We start from the raw sequence: 26,632 nt of genomic DNA, 5'->3' as shown, positions 1-26,632 counted from the left end.
GCATAGCTACTCTGTCATGTCCAACTCTTTACAACCCTTTGGACTGTAGCCCATCAGGCTCCTCAGTCCATGGGATTCTCAAGACATGGAAGAATCTCAAATGAGTATTACTTCATGAAATAAGCCAAACTTAAAAGGCTACATACCATAGATTCCAACAAACCAGCTATTATTATTGTCTTTATTGCTCAATAACTTTACTGTTTTAGATTTCAGTCTTAGATATTTCCATGCATTTTCTTGGATGTCAAATCCCCATTTTCTTGAAAAGAGCACTTCATCTCAGGGAAATTAAGTAATTCATTTTCTTGTGGGATTCTGCTTTCAAGTTTCCCACTTCAACCCCCAGCCCATACCCCATTCTACCTATGGCCATTATGAACTACTCCAGGTTCTCTGAACCCAGCAAGCTCTCTCTCACCTCCACATCCACTCTGTCTTCTGTACACACATAGATCTTATTTATCCCTTTCTTCATTGTCTTTTCACATGAGAATGAAATATTGATGAGTACAGAGGGTTTGATTATTGTGCTCAGAGCTCTGTCCCCAGAGCCAAGAAAGGCCTAGAGCAAGTGATTGATAAATATTTGTTGAATTAAATACCTGATCCTGAACCAGTCTTGGATATTCAGTCTGGTGTCTGTGGGTATCCCATTTGAATCTGGGAAACATGGAAACTGGACGAGATAATCTTTCTGGGAAGGCCCACTGTTCAAAGAGGCCAATGCAACTAAGATATCAGGCTTCTAGAGTCATACCAGGATGGAATTCCACCTCTATTTCTTACTAGTTATATGGCCTTGGGGATATCCCTCTATCTTTTTGAGCCTAGTTTCTATCCCTCATTATTTATTATAATGAGATAGTGAAACTACTCAAAACTTCCATCCATTCAATCAGCAAATACTTGTCAAATGTCTTCTGACAGGCACTGTTTTAAGTGCCAAGAATAAGTCATAAACAAGTTACATCTATCAGTTCACAGTCTACTGAATAAAGCAAACAAATAACTGTTTAGAGCACAGTGCTCTTGGGACCAGGATAAGGGAGTTACTGGATATAGAAGCAGAACTGTAGGAGTAGTTGGTGCTCTTCACTTGCTCTTTTTTTCTAATACTGAAGTGGTATTAGTCACTAAGGCCTGAGCCATGCTTCTGGGATCATTCTTCATGCTTCTATTTTTGCAAGTTCTGTGATGCTGTTGAGTTGACTTTGACTTGACAAGGCTACTACTGTAAACTTAAGGTTTTACCCAGAGGTATCTCTTACTGACAGTTGGAAATATTTGACAGTAACAAAAATGATGATGAAAATAGCCACCACTTATTTTCTAATGGACTTATAGATTCTTATTTTATTTACTGGATGATAATCCATTATTATTATTCTTTTTGATGCTTAAATTATGCCATTAAAAAACTACCTGTGTGCCAAGCACTATACTAAATGTTTCATTACTATATTTAAACCTTACAACATACCAATGACAAAAATCATATTTTGGGGAATTCCCTGGATGTTCAGTGGTTAGGACTTAGCACTTTCACTGCGGAAGGCCTACATTCGAACCCTGGTTGGGGAACTAAGATCCCATTAGCCATGCATTGCAGCCAAAACAAAATTCCTATTTTTATGCCAATTTCACATATTGGGAAACTGAAGTTAAGGGAAATGCAGGAGGTTGTAAATTCATTCTGACAGTAGAGAATAACAGTTAAAAGCACAGACTTGATTTCTAAATACCATTCTACACAAAATAAACCAGAGCTCCTTGGGAAATGGATGATTTCAGGGAAAGAATAGGGAAAGTACAAAAAGAGCCAGGAATATCTTGTTGTACCGAAATAACTTTTCAAAGAAAAATAGGGGGGAACATCCAAAAGGACACAGGAACATGATTTAAGGGGGCTCCATTTTTCCACTGACCAGATATGGACAAACTGGAGCATCAAACTGAATTATGATGGTAATGCTTTATTACCCAATGAATAAAATATATGTCCATGAGCTCACAGGATATAAATGAAGACATGAATAATTTATAAGTGAATGTGAGATTAAAAGTTCTTCATTGCAGAAGAATCCCAACTAGTAAATGGGGGTAATGTGCATGACTTTTCAACCGTCTTATGTTAATGGGCTTAGGGAAGAATCATCAGTGATGACAGAACAGGATACTTCCATAGTCTCCAAGTATACCCCCACAACAAGTGGACAAAAGGAAAATAACTTTACTCTAGGGTAACTTGCCGAATACAACCTTGAGCAAGGGATCAAATCCAAAATTACCAATACAGAATAAATAAGTATCATGTACTAATTGATATAATGTACTGAGAAGGATATACTACCACTTTTTGTCTTTTCCCTGGCAAAGATACGTAAGCTGAATCTAGTCATGAGAATCAAAAATCAGGCAAACCCATACTGAAGGACATTTGAGTAAATGGCTCATACTTTCAAAACTGTTATGGTCATTCAAGACAGTAAGTCTGAGGACTTGTTCCAGATGGAAGAATACTAAAGTGGAATAACAACTACATACAAGTGTGATTCTCGACTGGCAAGTAGAACTGAAAGTTATAAAACTTTCCATTTGGTTGGTGCAAAGTAATTGCAGTTCTGCATTGTTGAACTTTGCCATTTGATATTGGAATACATTCTTAAATAAGTGTGGTTATATTATGTATCATTTAATGTGCAATTTCTTGTTTTATTTTGCTAATGACTTATTACTTGCTATTTGTTTTATATTTAGACTATAGTAATGATGTTAGATAAAAAGCAAATTGGAAAAAAAAAAAAAGCAAATTGGAGCCATTTTTTAATTCAAGTTAAAAATGGGTCGGAAAGAATGCAGAGACAACTTGCAACATCAGCAATGCATTTGGCCCAGGAACTGCTAATGAATATACAGTGCAGAGATGGTTCAAGAAGTTTTGCAAAGGAGATGAGAGCCTTGAAGATGAGGAGTGCAGTGCCCAGCCACTGGAAGTTGACAGTGACCAACTGAGAGCCATCATCGAAGCTGATCCTCTCATATCTACATGAGCAGTTACTGAAGTCAACATCGGCCATTCTATGGTTGTTCGGCATTTGAAGCAAATTGGAAAGGTGGAAAAGCTTGCAAAGAGGGTGCCTCATGAGCTGATAAAAAAATCATTTTGAAGCATCATCTCTTATTCTACACAACAACAACAAGCCATTTCTAGGTTGGATTGTTATGTGCAATAAAAAGTAGATATTTTTTTTCAAAAAGTAGATTTTATATGACAACAAGTGATGACCAGCTCAGTGACTGGACAAAGAAGAAAACCTAAAGCACTTCCCAAAGCCAAACTTACACCAAAATAAAGTCATGGTCACTGTTGGGTGGTCTGATGCCAGTCTGATCCACTACAGCTTTCTGAATCCCAGAGAAATCATTACATCTGAAAAGTATGCTCAGCAAATTGATGAGATGCACTGAAATTGCAACATCTGCCTCTGGCATTGGTCTACAAAAAGGACCTAATTCCTCTCCACAACAACACCTGATCACAGGTCACATAACCAACACTTCAAAAGTTGAATGAGCAACCTAGATGTCCATCAGCAGATGAATGGATAAGAAAGCTGTGGTACATATACACAATGGAGTATTACTCAGCCATTAAAAAGAATACATGTGAATCAGTTCTAATGAGATGGATGAAACTGGAGCCTATTATACAGAGTGAAGTAAGCCAGAAAGAAAAATACCAATACGGTATACTAACACATAGATATGGAATTTAGAAAGATGGTAACGATAGCCCTGTATGCGAGACAGCAAATAGACACAGATATATAGAACAGTCTTTTGGACTCTGTGGGAGAGGGAGAGGGTGGGATGATTTGGGAGAATGGCATTGAAACATGTATAATATCATATATGAAACGAATCACCAGTCAAGGTTCAATGCATGATACTGGATGCTTGGGGCTGGTGCACTGGGATGACCCAGAGGGATGGTATGGGGAGGGAAGTGGGAGGGGGGTTCAGGATGGGGAACACGTGTATACCTGTGGTGGATTCATGTTGATATATGGCAAAACCAATACAATATTGTAAAATAATTAACCTCCAATTAAAATAAATAAATTTATTTTAAAAAAAAGAAAAAAGAAGTTGAATGACTTGGACTATGAAGTTTTGCCTCATCCACCATATTCACCTGACCTCTTGCCAATTCTACCACTTCTTCAAGCATCTCGAAAACTTTTTACAGGCAAAATGCTTCCATAATCAGCAGGAGGCAGGAAATGCTTTCCAAGAGCTAGTCAAATCCAGAAATATGGATTTTTATGCTTCAGGAATAAACAAATTTAGTTCTCATTGGCAAAAATGTGTTGATTATAATGGTTCCTATGTTGATTAATAAAGATGTGTTTGAGCCTAGTTACAATGATTTATAATTCTCAGTCCAAAACCATAATTACTTGTTCATCAACCTAATATAAATGACACTGTTGAGATAATTGCCATGTTTAAATAAGATCTGTAAAAACATACAGAATAGTACTGTGTCAACATTAATTTCTTGATTTTCATAATTGTACAGTGCTTACCCCCAAAGGATATCCTTGTTCTCAGGAAGTAACACTGCAGTATTTAGGGGTAAAAGAACATGTCTGCAGCTTACTTTCAAATGATTTAGAAAATATTTGTATGTATATGCATCTGTGTATGGTATGTGTGTGGACAGGAAAATGAGAAAGGGAGGCAGACAGAAAGAAAGAGGTGGAAAGGAGAGAGAAATTATTACCTATTGAAGAATCTGAATGAAGTATAAATGGGAGTGGCATGTATTAATACTATTCTTACAACTTTTCTGTAAGTTTGAAATTATTTCCCCCTCAAAGTATCTCCCTCACAAAAAGTAATGTGGGTTCTAGGTATGGTCTACAATCATTTTCTGTGCCCTTCATTATTAACTGTGTGATCACAAAAAAATGTTACTTAATCTCTGAACTCAATGTTTTTGACCAGTAAATAGGGATAATCACTGAGCCTACCTACTTCCTCAGGCCATGGTAAGGATTAAATGAGATGATACACATAATATGCTGCTGCTGCTGCTGCTGCTATGTCACTTCAGTCGTGTCCGATTCTGTGCGACCCCATAGATAGCAGCCCACCAGGCTCCACCGTCCCTGGGATTCTCCAGGCAAGAACACTGGAGTGGGTTGCCATTTCCTTCTCCAATGCATGAAAGTGAAAAGTGAAAGTGAAGTTGCTCAGTCGTGTCCAACTCTTGGCGACCCCATGGACTGCAGCCCACCAGGCTCCTCCGTCCATGGGATTTTCCAGGCAAGAGTACTGGAGTGGGGTGCCATTGCCTTCTCCACACATAATATAATCAAGCAATATATTGGACGCAGGGAATACTCAACAAAAGTTAAGCCTCTGCAATGTTTTGATTTTGTAAAAAGCAAGGTACATCATTAACCTAGACTTTCCTGGTTTAAGTACTCAGATCTTACTGTGGCACTGGGGTGCCCGGCTGGAAGCAGACTCTCTATGTCCATTGGGACTTAGAGTGAAGAGTACCATCGGGACTTAGAGTGAAGAGTACAAGTTAGCTTTCACCTTGATTATAATCATTAATCCCAATATTTATTATCTTAATGTCCAGGCTCTTATCACTCCACTTAGCTGTTCCTGGGGGTAAACAAATCTTCACATTAACATCTAGTAGGTACTAAAGTTACTTGACTTGTATGTATGCCATCTACACTGTTCAGGGAAAATTGAAATCAAAATATAGTTGACCCTTCCTTTGGACCAGTGTGATCAATGGGTTACGGTACAGAGCTATAAAGTTCCACATATGATAACCATGGGGAGTATGTTTTTTTTTCTTTATTCTTTTAAAAATTATTAAAGTATGATAATGCATTTACAGGAGACTTGGAAAATACAGAACAAAGTTACATATAGTTCTATTATATATTACAATTATTTTTTAAGTGGATAAATAAAGATTTTTAGTTGGAGTTTCAATATCAAACTCTCAAAAATTAATAGAATGGATAGAGAGAAAAGTGGAAGGATACAGTAGACCTGAAAAGCACTATGAACCAATTCAGCATAATTAGGATTTATACAATTTTCACACAACAGTAGGATACAAATTCCATTCAAGTTCCCATAGACTAACCAGGAGACATTGGAACAGATCCAGGGACATAATATAAAATGAGCTGCAAAAATTTCATTGTCTAAATGTATTGAAATCACACAGAATCTGTTCTCTTATCACTGTGGAATTATGTTAGAAACAAATATCAAAAGGTGTTTGAAAATAACCCACATATTTTCAGGTGCAATGTGAGATTTACCAAGAGAGATCTTTGACTTAGCCATTTAAAGCCTCAATAAAGTTAGAAGACTGAAAAAACAGAGGGTGATTGCAGAGAAGAAAGCATTTAAATGGGAAATTAATACCAAAATGAGAAATTAATATTAAGGATACTTAAAAAAACATGTATTTGGAAATTAACTGTCCACTTTGAAATGATGGGTATATCTAAGAAGCCACAGCAAGGAAAATTGAAAATATTTATAACAGAATAATAATTAAGAGAGAATTTATCAGAATTTATTACATGTAGCTGAAACTGTTCAATGCAGGTTTTAAATCTCTAAGAAGTGCACAGGCTCAGAAAGGTAGAGAGACTTGCCCCAAATCACAAACCAGTAATAGGTGCCACCAGAAAGACCTCCCCCATGGCCTTGCTGCTAACCTGAGCCATCTTCAGCTCTAGCAGTGTACAGCATCAGTAAACACCATCTTCCTAACTGGCCTATAGACTCACTGGAGGTTGAGAACACCGTTTAGCTCTCATGTATACCCTCGCATTGAATTCACTCCCAAGCACATACTTGGGGCAAGGATTTGTCCCTTTAACCTGGGAAGAGGGATTCATTTCAATATTTCAGGAAGCTTCTATAAGCAAGTTACATGAGGTGGTTCTCTAAGTGTACACTAAAAACTCAAACATGCATGTGATGCCTGATGGCATAGGATTTTTTCAAACATGAAAGTAGATAATTTAGTGTAGTTTACATAGGTGGTAGGTGAAGCTATAATGAGCTGTAAGGAAGAAATACTGAGCAAGGATCAGGACGGCAGATTTCTCTACTGAGGAGACATACAGTTGTGGTCAGAGAGGAGAGCATCAGGGGCTCTGGGGTTTTAATAATATTTGAGTCATTGTTTGGAGTGATGGTTATATATGTTTTCATGTTATAATTATTCATTATTAATCTCTGTATATATGTTTTATGCTTCTTTTGTATGTTATTATTATCTCAAAACTGAACCAAATGAAAAAGAATAGGAAGGTCACAAGACAGAGAAATGGCAAGATTTGAATAAAGGTATTAATGGCAACCCACTCTAGTGTTCTTCCTGAAGATACTACAGTAAACAAAATGGACATCTGTCTCTGTCCTCACAGGGTTCATATTTTGGGGTAACTGCATAAACAATAAAAAATAAATCATTAAACTATACTGTAAGTAGGAAGATTATACTACATGGGAAGCAAATTAGAGCAAATTAAGAAAGATCTGGAATGCTAAGTAATTGGAAATTTTGTTAAGTAGTCAGGATAAGCCTCACTTAGAAAGTGATATTTAGGCAAAGACTTGAAGGAGTTGATGGGATGAGCCATTAAATATGTAGAGGAAGAACATTTCAAACACAGACAACAGCCAGTTGAAGAGCCTTCAGGTAAAATGTGACTACTTAAGGTAGATATGGAGGAATTTCATGGTAATGTAGTTGGATTTCAGAGAAATAACATAACATCGAATCTCGTAGAAACTTGTAGGTCATGTAAATACTTCGATAGTGTGGCAGTAATCAAGGCAAAAAGTTATAGTGGCTTAGAATTAAGTGGTAAGAGTGAAGGAGGCAAAATTTTTCATACTCTCAATCTACTTAGACCATAGAAGCAACTGGATTTTTGGATGGATATAATGGTAAGACTGACCCCAATATTTTTTAACATTTATTTATATATTTGGCTGCACTAGGAATTAGTTGGAGCATGCAGGATTTTCAGTTTTTGGAACAACCTGTGGTATCCTTAGTTGGGGCACACAAACTTTTAGTTGTGGCATGTGGGATCTAGTTCCCTGATCAGGGATTGAACCCAGGTCCCCTGCATTAAAAACACAGACTCTTAGCCACTGGACTAGCAGAGACTCCCCTGACCCCAAACTTTTTAAGTGAGTATCTAGAAGTATAATGTTAACTGAGATGACAACCAACAGAGGTCGATTGATTGACATGAAATAAGTTCATTTTCTGCGTGATTGAAATGTAATGTCTATTGGATATCCATTTGTGCTTCTAGGTGGACAGTGACAACAGACTCTGGAGCCTAAGTTGGACATGAAAGCTGGGGAGAAAAGAGGGTATAGATGGCATAGAAAGCCTCGGTCCTGGATGAGATCATGAAAGGAATGAGTGTAGGTAGAGAAGAAGAGGATAAGGATTCAGTTCTGAGGTTTGTCAATATGGAGAGAACACAAAGAAAGGAGGAGAATCAGCCAAGGAGACTGAGCAGCTACAGTTACATGACATCAGGGAACACCAGGGAAGTGTTGTCCTGGAACCCGGGTGTGTATGCGTCAACCTGACTGGATCACGGGGTATCCAAATATTTGGCTAAACATCATTTCTGGGTGTGTCTGTAAGGCTATTTCCAGGTGAAATTAACATCTGAATCTGTGGACCCAGAAAAGAAGTTTGCCCTTACCAATGTGAGGGCAAACAATCCTGAAGAGAACAAAAAGGTGGAGGAAGGAAAATCTGGGCCTCTCCTGCCTGACTGAATGAACTGGGACATCAATCTTCTCCTGTTCTCAGTGCTACAGTTTCTCAGGTCTTTAGACCCTGACTGGAATCTACATCATTAGTTCTCTCGGTTCTCAGGCCACTGAAGTTGAAATGAATTAAGCCACCAAGCTTCTCTGGGACTCCAACTTGCAGACACCAGATAGGGGGGCTTCTCTGCCTCCACAACTACATAAGCCAATTCCTTTAAAGAAATCTCTTCCTGTATATATATCCTACTGTTTCCATGTCTCCAGAGAAAGCTCAATGATACACAAGGGGAGAAGGTAATCCCAGGTGGAAGGCGTGATCAACTCGGCCCCAAATTATAGACAGGTCACGTAAGGAGGGACTGTGACACAGACCTTGACTTAGAAATATTGTGTGATTATTATGTTGATCAGAGCAGTTTCAGTTCAGGTGACGGTGTCCACGTTCAATCACAGTGAGATTAAGACAGAATGGGAGTAGGGGGAACTGGAGACAGTGAGTGTAGACCCTCCTCAAGGGAGGTTGGCTACCAATGGGAGAAGAAATGTCCCCATAGCAGGTAAGAAGGAGGGAGGCAAAAAGGTTTTTTGTTCTGTTTTGTGTTTTTGTTTTTTAAAATAATAATAATAATAATCAATTTTTATGTTGACAGGAATAATCTAGCAGAGGGAGGGATGGTGATGCTGATGTTAGAAAACTTCTGAGATCATGAACTTCGTTTTCCATTGAGACAATCTAGAAAAGAACTTTCTGCTCCTTGCAATGCAGAGGATTTTCACTAGCAGAGTGAGCAGTGTCTTCATACATCTAAGTCTTTTCCATTTTATGCCCACTGAGGTATAATTTTCAATGGTGTTCTCATTCTGGTGTGGATGATAAATTCAATGCTCACACTAATGAGTTCAGGACATTGGTTCTGAAGCCACAGATGACAACCCTAGGACCTACCACTTACCAGCTGTGATCTGGGACAAACTACTTTCCTGCTTCAGTTTTTTCATATGGAAATGGGACTAACAATGGCATGTATCTCATGGGGTTTTGCTGAATAAAGCAGGTAAAGCATTTTTTAAAATGTACAAAAGAGTGTGCTAAATACAGTAACTATTTCACAAATATTCAGTTCAGTTCAGTTCATTTCAGTCGCTCAGTCATGTCCGAGTCTTTGAGACCCCATGAATTGCAGCACGCCAGGCCTCCCTGTCCATCACCAACTCCTGGAGTTTACACAAACTCATGTCCATCGAGCCGGTGATGCCATTGAGCCATCTCATTCTCTGTCGTCCCCTTCTCCTCCTGCCCCCAATCCCTCCCAGGATCAGGGTCTTTTCCAATGAGTCAATTCTTTGCATGAGGTGGCCAAAGTATTGGAGCCTCAGATTCAGCATCAGTCCTTCCAATGAACACCCAGGACTGATCGCCTTTAGGATGGACTGGTTGGATCTCCTTGCAGTCCAAGGAACTCTCAAGTCTTCTCCAACACCACAGTTCAAAAGCATCAATTCTTCGGCGCTCAGCTTCCTTTATAGTCCAACTCTCATATCCATACATGACCACAGGAAAAACCATAGCCTTGACTAGACGGACCTTTGTTGGCAAAGTAATGTCTCTGCTTCTGAATATGCTGTCTAGGTTGGTCATAACTTTCCTTCCAAGGAGTAAGCGTCTTTTAATTTCATGGCTGCAATCACCACCTGCAGTGATTTTGGAGCCCCCAAAAATAAAGTCTGACACTGTTTCCACTGTTTCCCCATCTATTCCCCATGAAGTGATGGGACCAGATGCCATGATCTTCATTTTCTGAATGCTGAGCTTTAAGCCAACTTTTTCACTCTCCTCTTTCACTTTCATCAAGAGGCTTTTAGTTCCTCTTCACTTTCTGCCATAAGGGTGGTATCATCTGCATATCTGAGGTATTGATATTTCTCCAAGCAATCTTGATTCCAGCTTGTGCTTCTTCCAGCCCAGTGTTTCTCATGATGTACTCTGTATAAGAGTTAAATAAGCAGGGTGACAATATACAGCCTTGACGAACTCCTTTTCCTATTTGGAACCAGTCTGTCGTTCCATGTCCAGTTCTAACTGTTGCTTCCTGACTGGCATATAGGTTTCTCAAGAGGCAGGTCAGGTGGTCTGGTATGCCCATCTCTTTCACAATTTTCCACAGTTTATTGTGATCCACACAGTCAAAGGCTTTGGCATAGTCAATAAAACAGAAATAGATGTTTCTCTGGAACTCTCTTGTTTTTTCGATGATCCAGCGGATGTTGGCAATTTGATCTCTGGTTCCTCTGCCTTTTCTAAAACCAGTTTGAACATAGGAAGTTAGGAAACACCTGGAGTAACAGGCAAATTTGTCCTTGGAGTACAGAATGAGGCAGGGCAAAGTCTAATAGAATTTTGCCAAGGGAACACACTGGTCATAGCAAACACCCTCTTCCAACAGCACAAGAGAAGACTCTACACATGGACATCACCAGATGGTCAACATTGAAATCAGACTGATTATATTCTTTGCAGCCAAAGATGGAGAAGCTCTATACAGTCAGCAAAAACAAAACCAGGAGCTGACTGTGGCTCAGATCAGGATCTCCTTATTGCCAAATTCAGACTTATATTGAACAAAGTAGTGAAAACCACTAGAACATTCAGGTATGACCTAAATCAAATCCCTTATGATTATACAGTGGAAGTGAGAAATAGATTTAAGGGCCTAGATCTGACAGAGAGAGTGCCTGATGAACTATGGATGGAAGTTCTTGACATTGTATAGGAGACAAGGATCAAGACCATCCCCATGGAAAAGAAATGCAAAAAAGTAAAATGGCTGTCTGAGGAGGCCTTACAAATAGCTGTGAAAAGAAGAGAAGCAAAAGCCAAGGAGAAAAGGAAAGATATAAGCATCTGAATGCAGAGTTCCAGAGAATAGCAAGGAGAGATAAGAAAGCCTTCTTCAGCGATCAGTGCAAAGAAATAGAGGAAAACAATAGAATGGGAAAGACTAGAAATCTCTTCAAGAAAAGTAGAGCTACAAAGGGAACATTTCATGCAAAGATGTGCTCAATAAAGGACAGAAATGGTATGGACCTAACAGAAGCAGAAGATATTAAGAAGAGGTGGCAAGAATACACAGAAAAACTGTACAAAAAAGATCTTCACAACCAAGATAATCATGATGGTGTGATCACGCACCTAGAGCCAGACATCCTGGAATGTGAAATCAAGTGGGCCTTAGAAAGCATCACTATGAACAAAGATAGTGGAGGTGATGGAATTCCAGTTGAGCTGTTTCAAATCCTGAAAGATGATGCTGTGAAAGTGCTGCACTCAATATGCTAGCAAATTTGGAAAACTCAGCAGTGGCCACAGGACTGGAAAAGGTCAGTTTTCATTCCAATCCCAAAGAAAGGCAATGACAAAGAATGCTCACAAATATCAGGTATTGTTAAATCTGCATGCTACATGATGCAAAATTCTCCTTTACTGTATAGACTGTACACTGCTTCCTGATAAATGTTTCCCTTTCATACATATCTTAAAGGTAATTGGTTAAAATGCAACTAACAAAGTGAACTTATCCACAGCTCCCTCTTATAGATAAGGAAGCTGAGAAACCGAGCAGTTAAATTAAAACAGAATGGGAATTTTAAAATAAATGATAATGTATGGACTGTGTCAAGATGCATGGACTGATGTGCAATATTTTGCATCAACGTGATTGGGCCACAGAAAGTGCCCAGACAGTAGGTCAACCATTATTTTGAGTGTGTCTGTGAGGGAGTTTTAGATAAGATCAGCACTGGAATAAGTGGACTGAGTAAAGCACCTTGCCCTCTATGTGGATGTCCCAAACCAAGTTGAAACCTTGAATAGAAAGTGATCTAGTTTCAGTCTTTTACAAGTGGTTGACCAGTTTTCCCAGCACCACTTTTTAAAGAGATTGTCTTTACTCCATTGTATATTCTTGCCTCCTTTGTCAAAGATAAGGTGTCCATATGTGTGTGGATTTATCTCTGGGCTTTCTATTTTGTTCCATTGATCTATATTTCTGTCTTTGTGCCAGTACCATACTATCTTGATGACTGTGGCTTTGTGGTAGAGCCTGAAGTCAGGCAAGTTGATTCCTCCAGTTCCATTCTTCTTTCTCAAGATTGCTTTGGCTATTCGAGGTTTTTGTATTTCCATATAAATCTTGAAACTCAAAATGGATTAAAGATCTAAATGTAAGACCAGAAACTATAAAACTCCTAGAGGAGAACATAGACAAAACACTCTCCGACATAAATCACAGCAGGATCCTCTATAATCCATCTCCCAGAATTCTGGAAATAAAAGCAAAAATAAACAAATGGGATCTAATTAAAATTAAAAGCTTCTGCACAACAAAGGAAAATATAAGCAAGGTGAAAAGACAGCCTTCTGAATGGGAGAAAATAATAGCAAATGAAACAACTGACAAACAACTAATCTCAAAAATATACAAGCAACTTATGCAGCTCAATTCCAGAAAAATAAACGACCCAATCAAAAAATGGGCCAAAGAACTAAATAGACACTTCTCCAAAGAAGACATACGGATGGCTAACAAACACATGAAAAGATGCTCAACATCACTCATTATTAGAGAAATGCAAATCAAGACCACAATGAGGTACCACTTCACACCAGTCAGAATGTCTGCGATCCAAAAATCTGCAAGCAATAAATGCTGGAGAGGGTGTGGAGAAAAGGGAACCCTCCTACACTGTTGGTGGGAATGCAAACTAGTACAGCTACTATGGAAAACAGTGTGGAGATTCCTTAAAAAATTGCAAATAGAACTGCCATATGACCCAGCAATCCCACTGCTGGGCATACACATCGAGGAAACCAGAATTGAAAGAGACACATGTACCCCAGTGTTCATTGCAGCACTGTTTATAATAGCCAGGACATGGAAGCAACCTAGATGTCCATCAGCAGATGAATGGATAAGAAAGCTGTGGTACATATACACAATGGAGTATTACTCAGCCATTAAAAAGAATACATTTAAATCAGTTCTGCTGAGATGGATGAAACTGGAGCCGATTATACAGAGTGAAGTAAGCCAGAAAGAAAAACATCAATACAGTATACTGACACATATATATGGAATTTAGAAAAATGGCAATGAGGACCCTGTATGCAAGACAGCAAAAAAGACACAGATGTGTATAGTGGACTTTTGGACTCAGAGGGAGAGGGAGAGGGTGGGATGATTTGGGAGAATGGCATTGAAACATGTATACTATCATGTAAGAATCGAATCACCAGTCTATGTCTGATGCAGGATACAGCATGCTTGGGGCTGTGCATGGGAATGACCCAAAGGGATATTGTGGGGAGGGAGGTGGGAGGGAAGGGGGTTCATGTTTGGGATCGCATGTACACCCATGGTGGATTCATGTCAATGTATGGCAAAACCAATACAGTATTGTAAAGTAAAATAAAGTAAAAAAAAAAAAAAAAAAACAGAAACCTTGAATAGAACAAAAATAGCTGAGCTTCCTTCAAGCAGGAGGGAATCAAGTATGACTGCTTGAAGTGGGACTCTGGTCTTCTCCTGCCTGTAAACTGAAAAAGCACATCTTCTTGAGGCTCGATCTCAGCACTTTTGGACTAGAACTTAACGCTACTGGCTATCCTGGTTCTCAGCCCTTTGGACTCAGATGAACTGTACCATCAGCTCTCCTAGGTCTCCACCTTGCCAAATGCATATTTTGGGATCTTGTCAGCCTCTATAAACATGTGAGCCAGTTCCTAATAAAAAATTATTCTCTATCTCTAAATATCCTATTGGTTCTGTTCCTCTGGAACCCTGACTAATACACAAGTCACTGGTGCAAATAAAACTACATTATGACATGATGGAACTCAGTGAAGAGCTATAGTATGATCACAGGATTTATAGATACTCCATCAGGGTCACAAAACAGGGTTTTAATAAATAATTATCTGATGGTTATTAAAGGCTATGGTAGGCAGAATTTTAAAACTGGTCTCCCAAGATATCTCACCATAATCCCAGGTACTGTGAATTAGAGGAGGAATCACACACACATTTGTGTTATATCCGCATGGTTAGTCGGATTGTGCAGTTATAATTGAGGTTATTAATCCACTGACCTTAATTGGGAGATTATCCTGAATTATCCAAAGAGGCCTAACCTAATAACAGGAGTCCTTTAAAAGCAGAGAGTTTCCTCTTGCTTGCAGCAGAGGAAAGCAAGAGAGATTTGAAGTAAAAGGTTTTGACATACCATCATTTGCTTGAGCTTCCCTGATAGCCTGTTGGTAAAGAATCCACCTGCAATGCAGGAGACCCCAGTTTGATTCCTGGGACAGGAAGATCCGCTGGAGAAGGGATAGGCTACCCACTCCAGTATTCTTGGGCTTCCCTAGTGGCTCAGCTGGTAAACAATCAGCCTGCAATGTGGGAGACCTGGGTTTGATCCCTGGGTTGGGAAGATCCCCTGGAGAAGAGAAAGGATACCCACTCCAGTATTCTGGCCTGGAGAATTCCATGGACTGTATAGTCCATGGGGTTGCAAAGAGTCGGACACAACTGAGCAAGTTTCACTTTCATTTGCTTGAAGATGGAGGGAACTATATGATGAGAAATACAGGCAGCCTCTAGAATCTGAGAGCAGCTCTAACAACATCCTGCAAAGATATAGTTCAGTCCCGCCACCACAGGAGATGGATTCTGCCAATCACTTGGATGAGCTTGGAAGCTGCTTCTTCCACAGCATCTCCAGGTAAGATTCCAGCCCCACCGACACCTTGATTTCAGCCTCGTAAGACTCTGAGCAGAGAACTCACTTGATCCATGCAGCATGCATTAGCTATGGGAACCAGGGAATAATAAATATGTTTTGGTTTAAGCTGCCAAATTTGAGTCAATTTGCTGTGCAGCAATTGAAAACTGATCACCGGTATTTAAATTATTAGTGTACTGAATCTGTTGAGCATAAGGTAATTCTCTGCATTATCCACTGTACTGGGAAGGTTAAGAAATCATTTCTGGCCCAGTAATAATCACACGTACCTGAAAGGTGCCAATTAAAATAAGCATCACTAAAGTCACAGTACAGAGAATTCTAACTCTAATTGTAGTGAAGACTAATTACAAGGTAGAGGTAAGAACAGGCAGCCTGCAGTGTGGCAACATGAGGTCACATGGAGGTCTGACGGGGCCATACTCAGCATGAACGGCTTGGGTGCAGAAGCTGCCCACTCAGCCCCTGCCCTTTAGATAAAGCAGAACATTCAGTTCCCAGTCTCTCTGCAGGGCAATAACAGGCAAGCACAGTCAGGGGAACTGCAGGTAATGGTTCTCAATTAAATTGAAATAAATTATTATGAAAAAGGGTTTAATGTCATAGACATTCTTTGAGGCTTTAGAGGCAGACAGACTGGCACCAAAACTCTATGATCCTAGCTGGGTTTAAGACTTATAATTTATTAACTGTGTGTATGTGTCTGTGTGTGTGTGTGCAGGTAAGACACTTCCTCCATCAACAATCCTGACAAATCTTTTCAGACCACTGGGTTTAAGATGTCCTTGCATGATTTTCTGTACTAAGAGAGCTGGATCAGCTTGCCTGATACATCTAACCCCAGAGCCTACCACGGTGCATGGAACATACACATTTCCTGACTTTTATACAGCTCCCTGTACTCAGGAGCCTCGACTACCAATGTACTGGCGACTTCCTGGATTCATCTTCACTGTTGGTCCTTCTAACAATCTCTCAGTTTCTGAAATGTCCTCACGATGGGAGCCTTTGGAAATCCAAGGCTTTGCAAATGAAAAAATGATGGAAACATAAAAATCATTTAAAAAATGTAACTGGAGAAATTAATTAGTGAATATAAGGCTGGTATAAGAATATAGTAAGAAAGGGATGACAGAGGATGAGATGGTTAGATGGCATCACCAACTTGATGGACATGAATGAGTTTGAGCAACTTCTGAGAGTTGGTGATGGACAGGGAAGCCTGGCGTGCTGCAGTCAACTGGGTCGCAAAGAGTCGGACACAACTTAGCAACTAAACTGAACTGATAAGGCTGGTAATGTGATTATTTAATCATTCTGTTGAAAATCACAAATATTCGGGATTAAAGAATCGCATCCCACCTGCAAACAGTGGAATTTTCCAATACAGGCCTTAGCATTCAGAGTCACAATATGATCTGACTTCTGACCCTACTGCCTCTCTTCATTCTCAGCCCTAATCTTTGTTTCCTCTTCCTCTTTGCCCATCTTGCACTGTACATGTACTCCATGGATGCTTCTAATTCAGAAAGGACACTTCTTTTTTGGTTTGTTTTCCTGTGAGATCCTAAGGGCTGGCACCATGGTTGCTTTGCTCTTTGCTTATCATGTAGGACATACACTGCAGGAGACATCTTAGGCATTGCTGAAGGTTTGTTGAATGCGACTCTTTCATACTGAAACTTTAACCCCAAAAACATCTATTTGCAACCTGGGGGTAGTAGAGTAGAGGCCTTCTACACAGGTAGCATAGCTGTGGGTTATGAGTATCAGGTACCATGGAAACTCTTCTAGAAACTCAGGAGGTTTTGGAGGACATGAACTGGCTCTTATCTCCATGTGCCTCTACACAGTATATGCCACAGTTTTTAGCCCACAGTATGGCAAAATGCAACACTTTCCAGAACTGAGTCATGTTTATGCCTTTCCACGTTTGCCACCCCCAAGTATAATGTTATAAGCTTAATACTGTCTGTAAAGGAAAGTACTATTTGTCATGAGAAAGACTCTAAAAATAAACAGAATGAGGAGATAGAGAAACAGTATAGAATTTTTCAATTTACACTGGTGACTCTCAAAAACACAAGTGAAGTCGCTCAGTCGTGTCCGACTCTTTACGGCCCCATGGACTGGAGCCTACCAAGCTCCTCTGTCCATGGGATTTTCCAGGCAATAGTACTGGAGTGGATTGCCATTTCCTTCCCCAAGGGATCTTCCCGACTCAGGGATTGAACCCGGGTCTCCCGCATTGTAGACAGACGCTTTACCATCTGAGCCACCAGGGAAGTCCTCAAAAACACAAGAATGTTCTTCAAATTCTTTTTTAAATTGTGGAGATATGCAGACAATGGATTGTGACAGCAGTTCTAAATCCCAGCTCTGCCACTTCCTCACTCTGTGGTGAGCAAGGCATCTATCCTCCCGGGCCTCAATTCCCTCATTTGTGACACTGGAATAATAGCACTTATGCTGCAGGGATTTTATGAAAACTGTCAGCGAGTTATGAAAACAGCTGACCTGCAGTAGCCCCCAAAGAGATTCTATCATCTCTTCTGATATGTAGTTAGGAAACAGCAACAAGAGAACTAGGATTCCTTTACAAGAACTCTGGGAATTATACACATCAGAAGATTCATCCAAAGCAACAAGTCAAGGAGCTTTCCTATGAGGTGTAGGCTGGTACTAAAAGCAATCTGATCAACGTTAAAATGAAGTTTAGAAACTAAGAGTCTAATTGGTGTCCTCTGCTAGGAGATCTTCTATTTTATGAAAACTGCTAACAAAACCCCTGATTTTCAAATGTGCCTGAAATAAATACCCGAGAAGAAGATGGGGAAAAAAGTAAAGGGAAAGCCATTGTCCACTAATCTCTAATTCCAGAGGATGATGCCTGGCTCAGAACTCCTCTACCATGCTGCTCACTAATGTGCATCATCCCAGAACATGGAGATTTTACTGAGGTCCTGGAAGACTGTGGCCATTTTCCTGATTCCAATTTTGATTCCAAATCTCACTTGTTGTCTTTATCAAAGAAGCCTGTGAAATGTGCAGAACAGCTTGGTAACCCTGAAAGATCTGTGTTGCTTCTGAAGGAACCGGTCTCGTGGTACAGTGCTTGGGCCTGTGGGTACACAGCAGCACTGATCAGTAAGATCCTGACCTTCCCTCCTGGGCCAGTTTGAAGTCTTTGTGGAAGGAAAGGGCATCCTGCCAAGAACTCGATTCTCATACAAGGAAACTAGCTCTGCAGCAAAGGACCCTCCCCAGCATACACAATCATCAAAAGTCATGAAGAAGTATAAATAACACTTACTTTGTTCCTTTGCAAGGACTCAAAACAGTCACCTTCCATCTGCCACAGCAGGGGTCAGTGTTGAATATACCACCATTTGATCAAAGGAGCTGGGCCGAAATCTCTGGGATGAAGCACTTCTGCAAGTGATATGAGCCGGGATGAAAGCTTTGGAGAGTGTATCAGTGAAAAAAGGAAGGGAACCAAACAGGACTGCTGGGAGCAGATTAAGTGTGTGTGTGTGTGGGGGGGGCGTCTGCCTACACTGTGGGCTTCCCTGGTGGCTCAGTGGTAAAGAACCCACTTGCTAATGCAGGAGATGCGGGTTCAATCCCAGGGCCCGGAGGATCACCTGGAGAAGGAAATGGCAACCCACTCCAGTATTCTTGCCTGGGAAATCCCAAGGACAAGGATTCTAGTGGGCTATAGTCCATTTGGTCACAGAAGATTCAGACACGACTTAGTGACTAAACAACAACAGCAACTGTCTATGCTGAACTCACTCTGAGGTGTTATCACCAATGAGCCCTGAATTGGGCTCTCATTGGGCTGTCTACTGCCAGATCACAGGCAACCCAAAGAATGTCCATGGTCTCAATATTCACCCTTGTGAAATGGGAATGACAATATGACCTCTTGAGGGTTTTTATTAGGATTCAACTACAGAAGATCCATGAAGAGCCTAGCGTGGTGCTGATCTTTGTGTGTGCTATGACTCCACAGTAGTCTCAACTTACGTTCAACTAGTTCATTACCTTCTTTTGCACTCACCATGTTTGATTATATGGTTACCTTTTTATTCTCAAAGATACAATTTTATTGAAAGAAAATATGTAAAGTACTGCATGTTCTGCACAGCTAAAGCAAAGTCTATTTAGATGACGAAGGCCTGAGTTCCAGAAATGCCACCCTAAGTCAGGCTGGGTAGTAAGCCCAGTGCTAGCCTATGAGACTTCCACAGAAAATGAGTCAGACATCTGGCCGCACTGACTAGCAGACTTTGCATGGCGCTGATAGGTCCATGGTTCTCACACGGATGGTGCCTACTGGGAGAACCACAGTTTGGAAACAGAATCTTTTCTCTATTAGTGCCACTTTCACAATTTAATTCATTAACTCAGTGAATATTCAGTAGTGTCTCTCCAGCTGTATCAGAAAGTTTGCTGGACCGTGGACTGACAAAGTTCCATGGTTTGACAAAGACAAACAACAGCCCTTGCCCTCAAGGGTATCACAATGTACCAAGGGAGGCAGAAACATTCAGTATAGAAACTGATAGCATCTGCATGACTACAGTGTGTTCTCAGTAATGTTCTGGGCTGGTGGAGATTGACCAGTGAGCAAGAGAGAAAGATCTCTAAGATCAAGGACTTCGCAGCTGGGAACTATGGGGGAGGACAGAGATAAGTACAAAGAAAACAAAGAAGTAAATAACAGAGTCTGTTAGGTGATAAGTGTTGTAATGAAAGGACAATGTACGGCAAGATAAAGGGGATGAGGGATAGGGTGGATGGTGGGACAGGTGGGTACACCTGCCCATATACTGTCCAGTGGCCTGGGTAGCCCTCACAGAGAAAGCAAGTGAAAACTGAGCAAGGCCTCCATGGAAGTGAGCAGGTCAGCCAGGCAGATGTGGGTGAGGAGCATGCAGGCAAAGGGAAGAGCTGGGACAAAGGCCCTGAGGAGGGAGCCTAGCTGACATGACCCAGAAACTGCAGAGCCCAGCTGACCTGGAGCTGAGTGACTGAAGGGAGGCTGCTGGGGGTATAGTCAGAGAGGAGACAGGGTCAGATCCCATAGGACCTCAAACACCTCTCTTAGTGATTAGCATTTGACTCTAGAGACAGCACTAGCAAGGGTTTGGGTGCTGAATTTAGGTCAGTAGAGAGGACAGTATCGGTGAAAAAGGGGGACACTGCACTCAGGGAACCAGAGGGAGTGACCAAAGAAGCAGGAGGAATCAAGACGTGCTCACGGCCTCTTTGAGAGAGTGGAAACACTCACCTGGACTTGCTCTCCATTGATCTTTGTGCGCACACCCTTGATTGTTCACACGTGTGCTGTTACTCACACAATCACAAACCTAGAAGTCTTGCTTTTATCCCCATGGTTCATTGATTAATCAAAGAGAAAGACTGGAAAGATATTGTTTTGTTCTGATCACTTGGTGTTTGAGAAGTTTCTACTGAATGCCCTCCTATAGCCCCTCTCTGCACTTGAGGGAAAAAGAGATAATGCAAGGAACACGATGAAGCCTCCCCACATGAAAAGCCACGTATGGAGTTGCCTGTGTTCACTCATCTCTCATTTTATATTTGGAATAAACAATTATTAGGTGTAATAAGAACCATCCTTCATGATCCAAATAGCCTTTGTCACACTCTTTCATTCAATCAATATATTTTGAATCCCTGCTGGATGCCAAGTTCAGGTCACTGTGCTGACTCTGAGAACAGGTGTTTATTTGGCTGGCCCCTAGCCTTTACATTTTTTTCAAACATGCAGACAGACCATCACAGCGCTCCCTAAATAAAACCATGACAGAATTCAAGTCAACGGAGCCTGGCAAAAAGAGGAGGGTAATTTGATCGCAGTATAAGAGATGAGTGAGTAATGGTCAGGAAAGCCTTTGCGGGAGGGAGAAATTAATGAGGTAGGTACTTTCATGATCCCCATTTTAAGATGAGAACTATCAAGGTCCAAGATATTCACTGATGGAAGAAACACAAGCTGGAATCAAGATTGCCAGGAGAAATATCAATAACCTCAGATATGCAGATGACACCACCCTTATGGTAGAAAGTGAAGAGGAACTAAAAAGCCTCTTGATGAAAGTGAAAGAGGAGCGTGAAAAAGTTGGCTTAAAGCTCAACATTCAGAAAACGAAGATCATGGCATCCGGTCCCATCACTCCATGGGAAATAGATGGAGAAACAGTGGAAACAGTGTCAGACTGTATTTTGGGGGGCTCCAAAATCACTGTAGATGGTGAGTACAGCCATGAAATTAAAAGACGCTTGCTCCTTGGAAGAAAAGTTATGACCAACCTAGATAGCATATTCAAAAGCAGAGACATTACGTTGCCAACTAATGTCCATCTAGTCAATGCTATGGTTTTTCCTGTGGTCATGTATGGATGTGAGAGTTGGACTGTGAAGAAGGCTGAGCGCCAAAGAATTGATGCTTTTGAACTGTGGTGTTGGAGAAGACTCTTGAGAGTCCCTTTGACTACAAGGAGATGCAACCAGTCCATTCTGAAGGAGATCAGCCCCGGAATTTCTTTGGAAGGAATGATGCTAAAGCTGAAGCTCCAGTACTTTGGCCACCTCATACAAAGAGTTGACTCATTGGAAAAGGCTTTGATGCTGGGAGGGATTGGGGGCAGGAGGAGAAGGGGACGACCAAGGATGAGATGGCTGGATGGCATTACTGACTCGATGGATGCGAGTCTGAGTGAACTCCGGAAGTTGGTGATGGACAGGGAGGCCTGGTGTGCTGTGATTCATGGGGTTGCAAAGAGTCGGACACGACTGAGCAACTGAACTGAACTGAACTGAAGACTATACAGCTAGTGAGAGAGTGAGATTTAAATTCTAGGGCATTTGGTTAACAAAACACAAATTTTCCCCACTCATTGACTACTACTAAAATCACATTCCCTGACTCTGCTTCCCTTTAATACATCCAGAAATTCTCGCAGGTATGGGTGGTAACTCTCCTGAAAGCTGGAATCGGCTATAAATACCATAAAGCTCTGAGAAGGTCTGAAATTGTCTCCATCTGAGCTGACATCTGTTGTGGAGAACTCCTCCCTCTTAGAATTGCAATCCACTTCAATTTAATCACAAAAGAGACAATTCTAGGTTCCCTGCCCATCTCACCAAGAAAGGTGCCCAACTGTGCACGATCATTTTTCTAATCTTGCTCTCACTTTCCAATCTGCCTGCTCCTTCCTAACTCAGAAAAAGTGCACAAATATGTATCCCTGACCTGTTGCTCTCAGGGAAGATCATCTCAGTTTTAGAACATTACATAGAAGCTATGGTTTCCTGGGTGCCTGGATCACCCAGGTAGAAAAAAAAAAAATGAGAGAGGAGAACATCTGTACCATAAGGGACGACATGTACTGTGTGTGCATCTCAGCAATCTCAGCACACGTGCAATCTGTCATAGTGAAGGGAAGATTACCTTTGGAGTCAGAGTCAAGGTCTGACTCAGTTCAATGTCAATCTCAACCCCAGTACACAAGCGCTTTTCAACTCTCTGCTTGCTTCACACATGCTGTTGTCCCATCAAAGCAAGCTCCATCGCCAAGGCTATGACAATGTGGGAGGCATGCACGTATCACAGCTGTCGCTCTAACAGTCTACTACTACAGTGGCTCAAAAAACAACCCTGTTCATCAGTGCAGTAGCGCTGAACTATAGATAAACCACACAGTGGAGTGCTAGTCTTTCAGAAAAGATTTCTACTCTTGTCTAGAAAAAGTCAAAACTGTCTTGCCCTATTGTTTTAACAGGTGGAAAATACAATTATTTTATGAAAATCAGGGGAAAAAACTAGTTTGTAAATATCCTTGGCATTGTACTAAACCTGCAACTAGTGGATCTCATTATCCAGAAACATGCTATGACTTTGCCAGTAGGAATTCACTCTCTACCTCCTTACATATTATAATGTTGCCTCTCCTCTGCCTTCCAAAAACTATGCCCCACCCCCAGCACAGACATATTCAGTTCAGTTCAGTCCAGTCGCTCAGTCGTGTCCGACTCTTTGCAACCCCATGAATAGCAGCACGCCAGGCCTCCCTGTCCATCACCATCTCCCGGAGTTCACTCAGACTCACGTCCATCGAGTCAGTCAGTAATGCCATCCAGCCATCTCATCCTCGATTGTCCCCTTCTCCTCCTGCCCACAATCCCTCCCAGCATCAAAGCCTTTTCCAATGAGTCAACTCTTTGTATGAGGTGGCCAAAGTACTGGAGCTTCAGCTTTAGCATCATTCCTTCCAAAGAAATCCCGGGGCTGATCTCCTTCAGAATGGACTGGTTGCATCTCCTTGTAGTCAAAGGGACTCTCAAGAGTCTTCTCCAACACCACAGTTCAAAAGCATCAATTCTTCGGCGCTCAGCCTTCTTCACAGTCCAACTCTCACATCCATACACGACCATTGGAAAAACCATAACCTTGACTAGACGGACCTTAGTCGGCAAAGCAATGTCTCTGCTTTTGAATATACTATCTAGGTTGGTCATAACTTTTCTTCCAAGGAGCAAGCGTCTTTTAATTTCATGGCTGTACTCACCATCTGCAGTGATTTTGGAGCCCCCAAAAATAAAGTCTGACACTGTTTCCACTGTTTCCCCATCTATTTCCCATGAAGTGATGGGACCGGATGCCATGATCTTCATTTTCTGAATGTTGAGCTTTAAGCCAACTTTTGGCTCTCTTCTTTCACTTTCATCAAGAGGCTTTTTAGCTCCTCTTCGCATTCTGCCATAAGGGTGGTGTCATCTGCATATCTGAGGTTATTGATATTTCTCCCAGCAATCTTGATTCCAGCTTGTGTTTCTTCTAGTCCAGCGTTTCTCATGATGTACTCTGCATATAAGTTAAATGAGCAGGGTGACAATATACAGCCTTGACATACTCCTTTTCCTATTTGGAACCACAGACATATTACATGGGTGTAATTTAATGTGGGAATGGGGGAATAGACTATAAAATGGCACCTCTGGTATGACAAGGAAATAGTACCTGGTAATTGTGAAGCAGACCTGTGATGTAGCTGCAGCCTGTTTGGTCCACACCTCCCTGCAGACAGGAGAAGAAAATGGCAACCCATTCCAGTATTCTTGCCTGGAGAATCCCATGGACAGAGGAGTTGGCAGGACATGACTCAGGGACTAACACTTTCAAGTCCTAAGCAGATAGTGAAGGACAGGGAAGCCTGGTGTACCGCAGTCCACGGGGTCCCAGAGAATCACGACACGACTAACTGACTGAAAACAAGAAAGTACTAAGCAAGAAATGAATAATAATAATCCCTGCAGACACCAGCACAATCTCCCAACTTTGCTAAATTGCCTCTTGATTTACTCAAATATCTTTTAAAGCTGAGTATGAGTTTTATCATTTTACAATGTCTTAACCATATTTTTAGGATTCCTTGGTGTTTCATTTACTTTGTAGTGGTTGATACTACCACTGTGATGTGATCATTTACCCATTCTATTTTCTACAGGATTATTGATGGCATACATGAAAGCTCTTGGGATTTTAAATGTGAATATTTATTAATTTCTCCCACTTAAAGAAGTTTATTTTTACATCATTTCTCAGGTGTTTCCCAAGAATATATTCCTCCTGTCTGCAAAAAAGAGAATTTTGTCTTCTTTACCAAAATGGCAGGCATTTTTCTCTTCACGTTCTCATTACATGGGAAAGAAAATTTTAAATGATATCTAATAACGTGGGTGATAATTGATATATTTGCCTAGATTCTGATTATGATGGATTTTGTTTTTGATTTTTAATTGTCAGTATGAACACACTGAGGAATACATCTTGCTGAAATTTATATTTTTTCCTAGTGTAGTGGTTTTTTGTTTTTTGTTTTTTTTTTTTTGGTGGGGGGTAGGGTGGAAGTCCTAGCATGCAGCAGAGGAAACTTTCCTGAGCAGGGATCCAACTTGTGCCTCCTGCTTTGAAGTGCAGAGTCCTAACCACTGGATCTCCAGGGAAGTCCTCCTAGTTTGTTTTTGGTCATGGTCTGTTGCATTCCACCAAATGTTCTTTGATCATCCATACATCATTGACATATGGTCATTAGAGGTAGTATGGCTATTGGTTCAGGTGATACTCTGTATATCTCTTATCTTTTTCTTCCGATAGTTTTGTTCTATCATGCCCACATACTTTTGTCATATTATGCTCAAGATATTGAGGGTAGTCTTGCCACCAGGAACAGAATCATTTTTATGGGCTATTTGGGTATACACGGAGTGGAACAGACCCTGGGAAGCTGAACAAACTTGTTATTTAAAAAACAGACTGTATGTTTCATAACCATTTTCCACATACCTTTCCGATTCGATTTCCCCTTGAGGAATGGATTATTTCCTTGGAAAAGTGAGTTGTCATGATCCGGCTTGCCTGATGCCAGCAGAGTGTCTGCAGGTAAAAGAGACAAAGATGCCTAAGTTGCAATAAGGCAAAATGTGGGGGACATCAGAGGTCTTCTCCATAAGGTTACTGTGAGAGCAGGGAAACAATCAGAAGGAATAAAATGCAGGGGGAAGGCTTTAGGTTGTTATATCTGGGGTTGTGGGAAGGCCACTTCTTGGCCATGGGTATAGGATGGCTAGACCCACTCCAGTATTCTTGCCTAGAGAATCGCATGGACAGAGGAGCCTGGTGGGCTGCTGTCCATGGGGTCGCACAGAGTCGGACAGGACTTAAGCGACTTAGCATGCATGCATGCATTGGAGAAGGAAATGGCAACCCACTCCAGTATTCTTGCCTGGAGAATCCCAGGGACGAAGGAGCCTGGTTGGCTGCCATCAGACTCAGACACGACTGAAGCGACTTAGCAGCAACAGCAGCAGACAGAGGTGAGAGATCACCAAGTGGCCTTGCTGGAGTCCCAGGCCAGGAGGCTTCTGAAACTCAAAATGT

The 26,632-nt window shown here is 41.1% G+C and overlaps 1 long non-coding RNA gene across 1 annotated transcript; it reads right to left on the bottom strand.

Annotated features, from left to right (window-relative positions):
• Positions 1 to 5,787: 5,787 nt before the first annotated feature.
• On the bottom strand, positions 5,788 to 26,131 carry LOC132658814 (uncharacterized). The gene is made up of 3 exons (XR_009598867.1): positions 26,039 to 26,131; positions 24,713 to 24,769; positions 5,788 to 11,163 (listed from the first exon to the last, which is right to left on the bottom strand). It is a non-coding gene; the product is annotated as an uncharacterized LOC132658814 (long non-coding RNA).
• Between the last annotated feature and the right edge of the window lie 501 nt (positions 26,132 to 26,632).

This window comes from Ovis aries, chromosome X (assembly GCF_016772045.2).
Source record: "Ovis aries strain OAR_USU_Benz2616 breed Rambouillet chromosome X, ARS-UI_Ramb_v3.0, whole genome shotgun sequence".
Taxonomy (NCBI): domain Eukaryota; kingdom Metazoa; phylum Chordata; class Mammalia; order Artiodactyla; family Bovidae; genus Ovis; species Ovis aries.
This window is presented reverse-complemented; position numbering and strand designations above follow the sequence as displayed.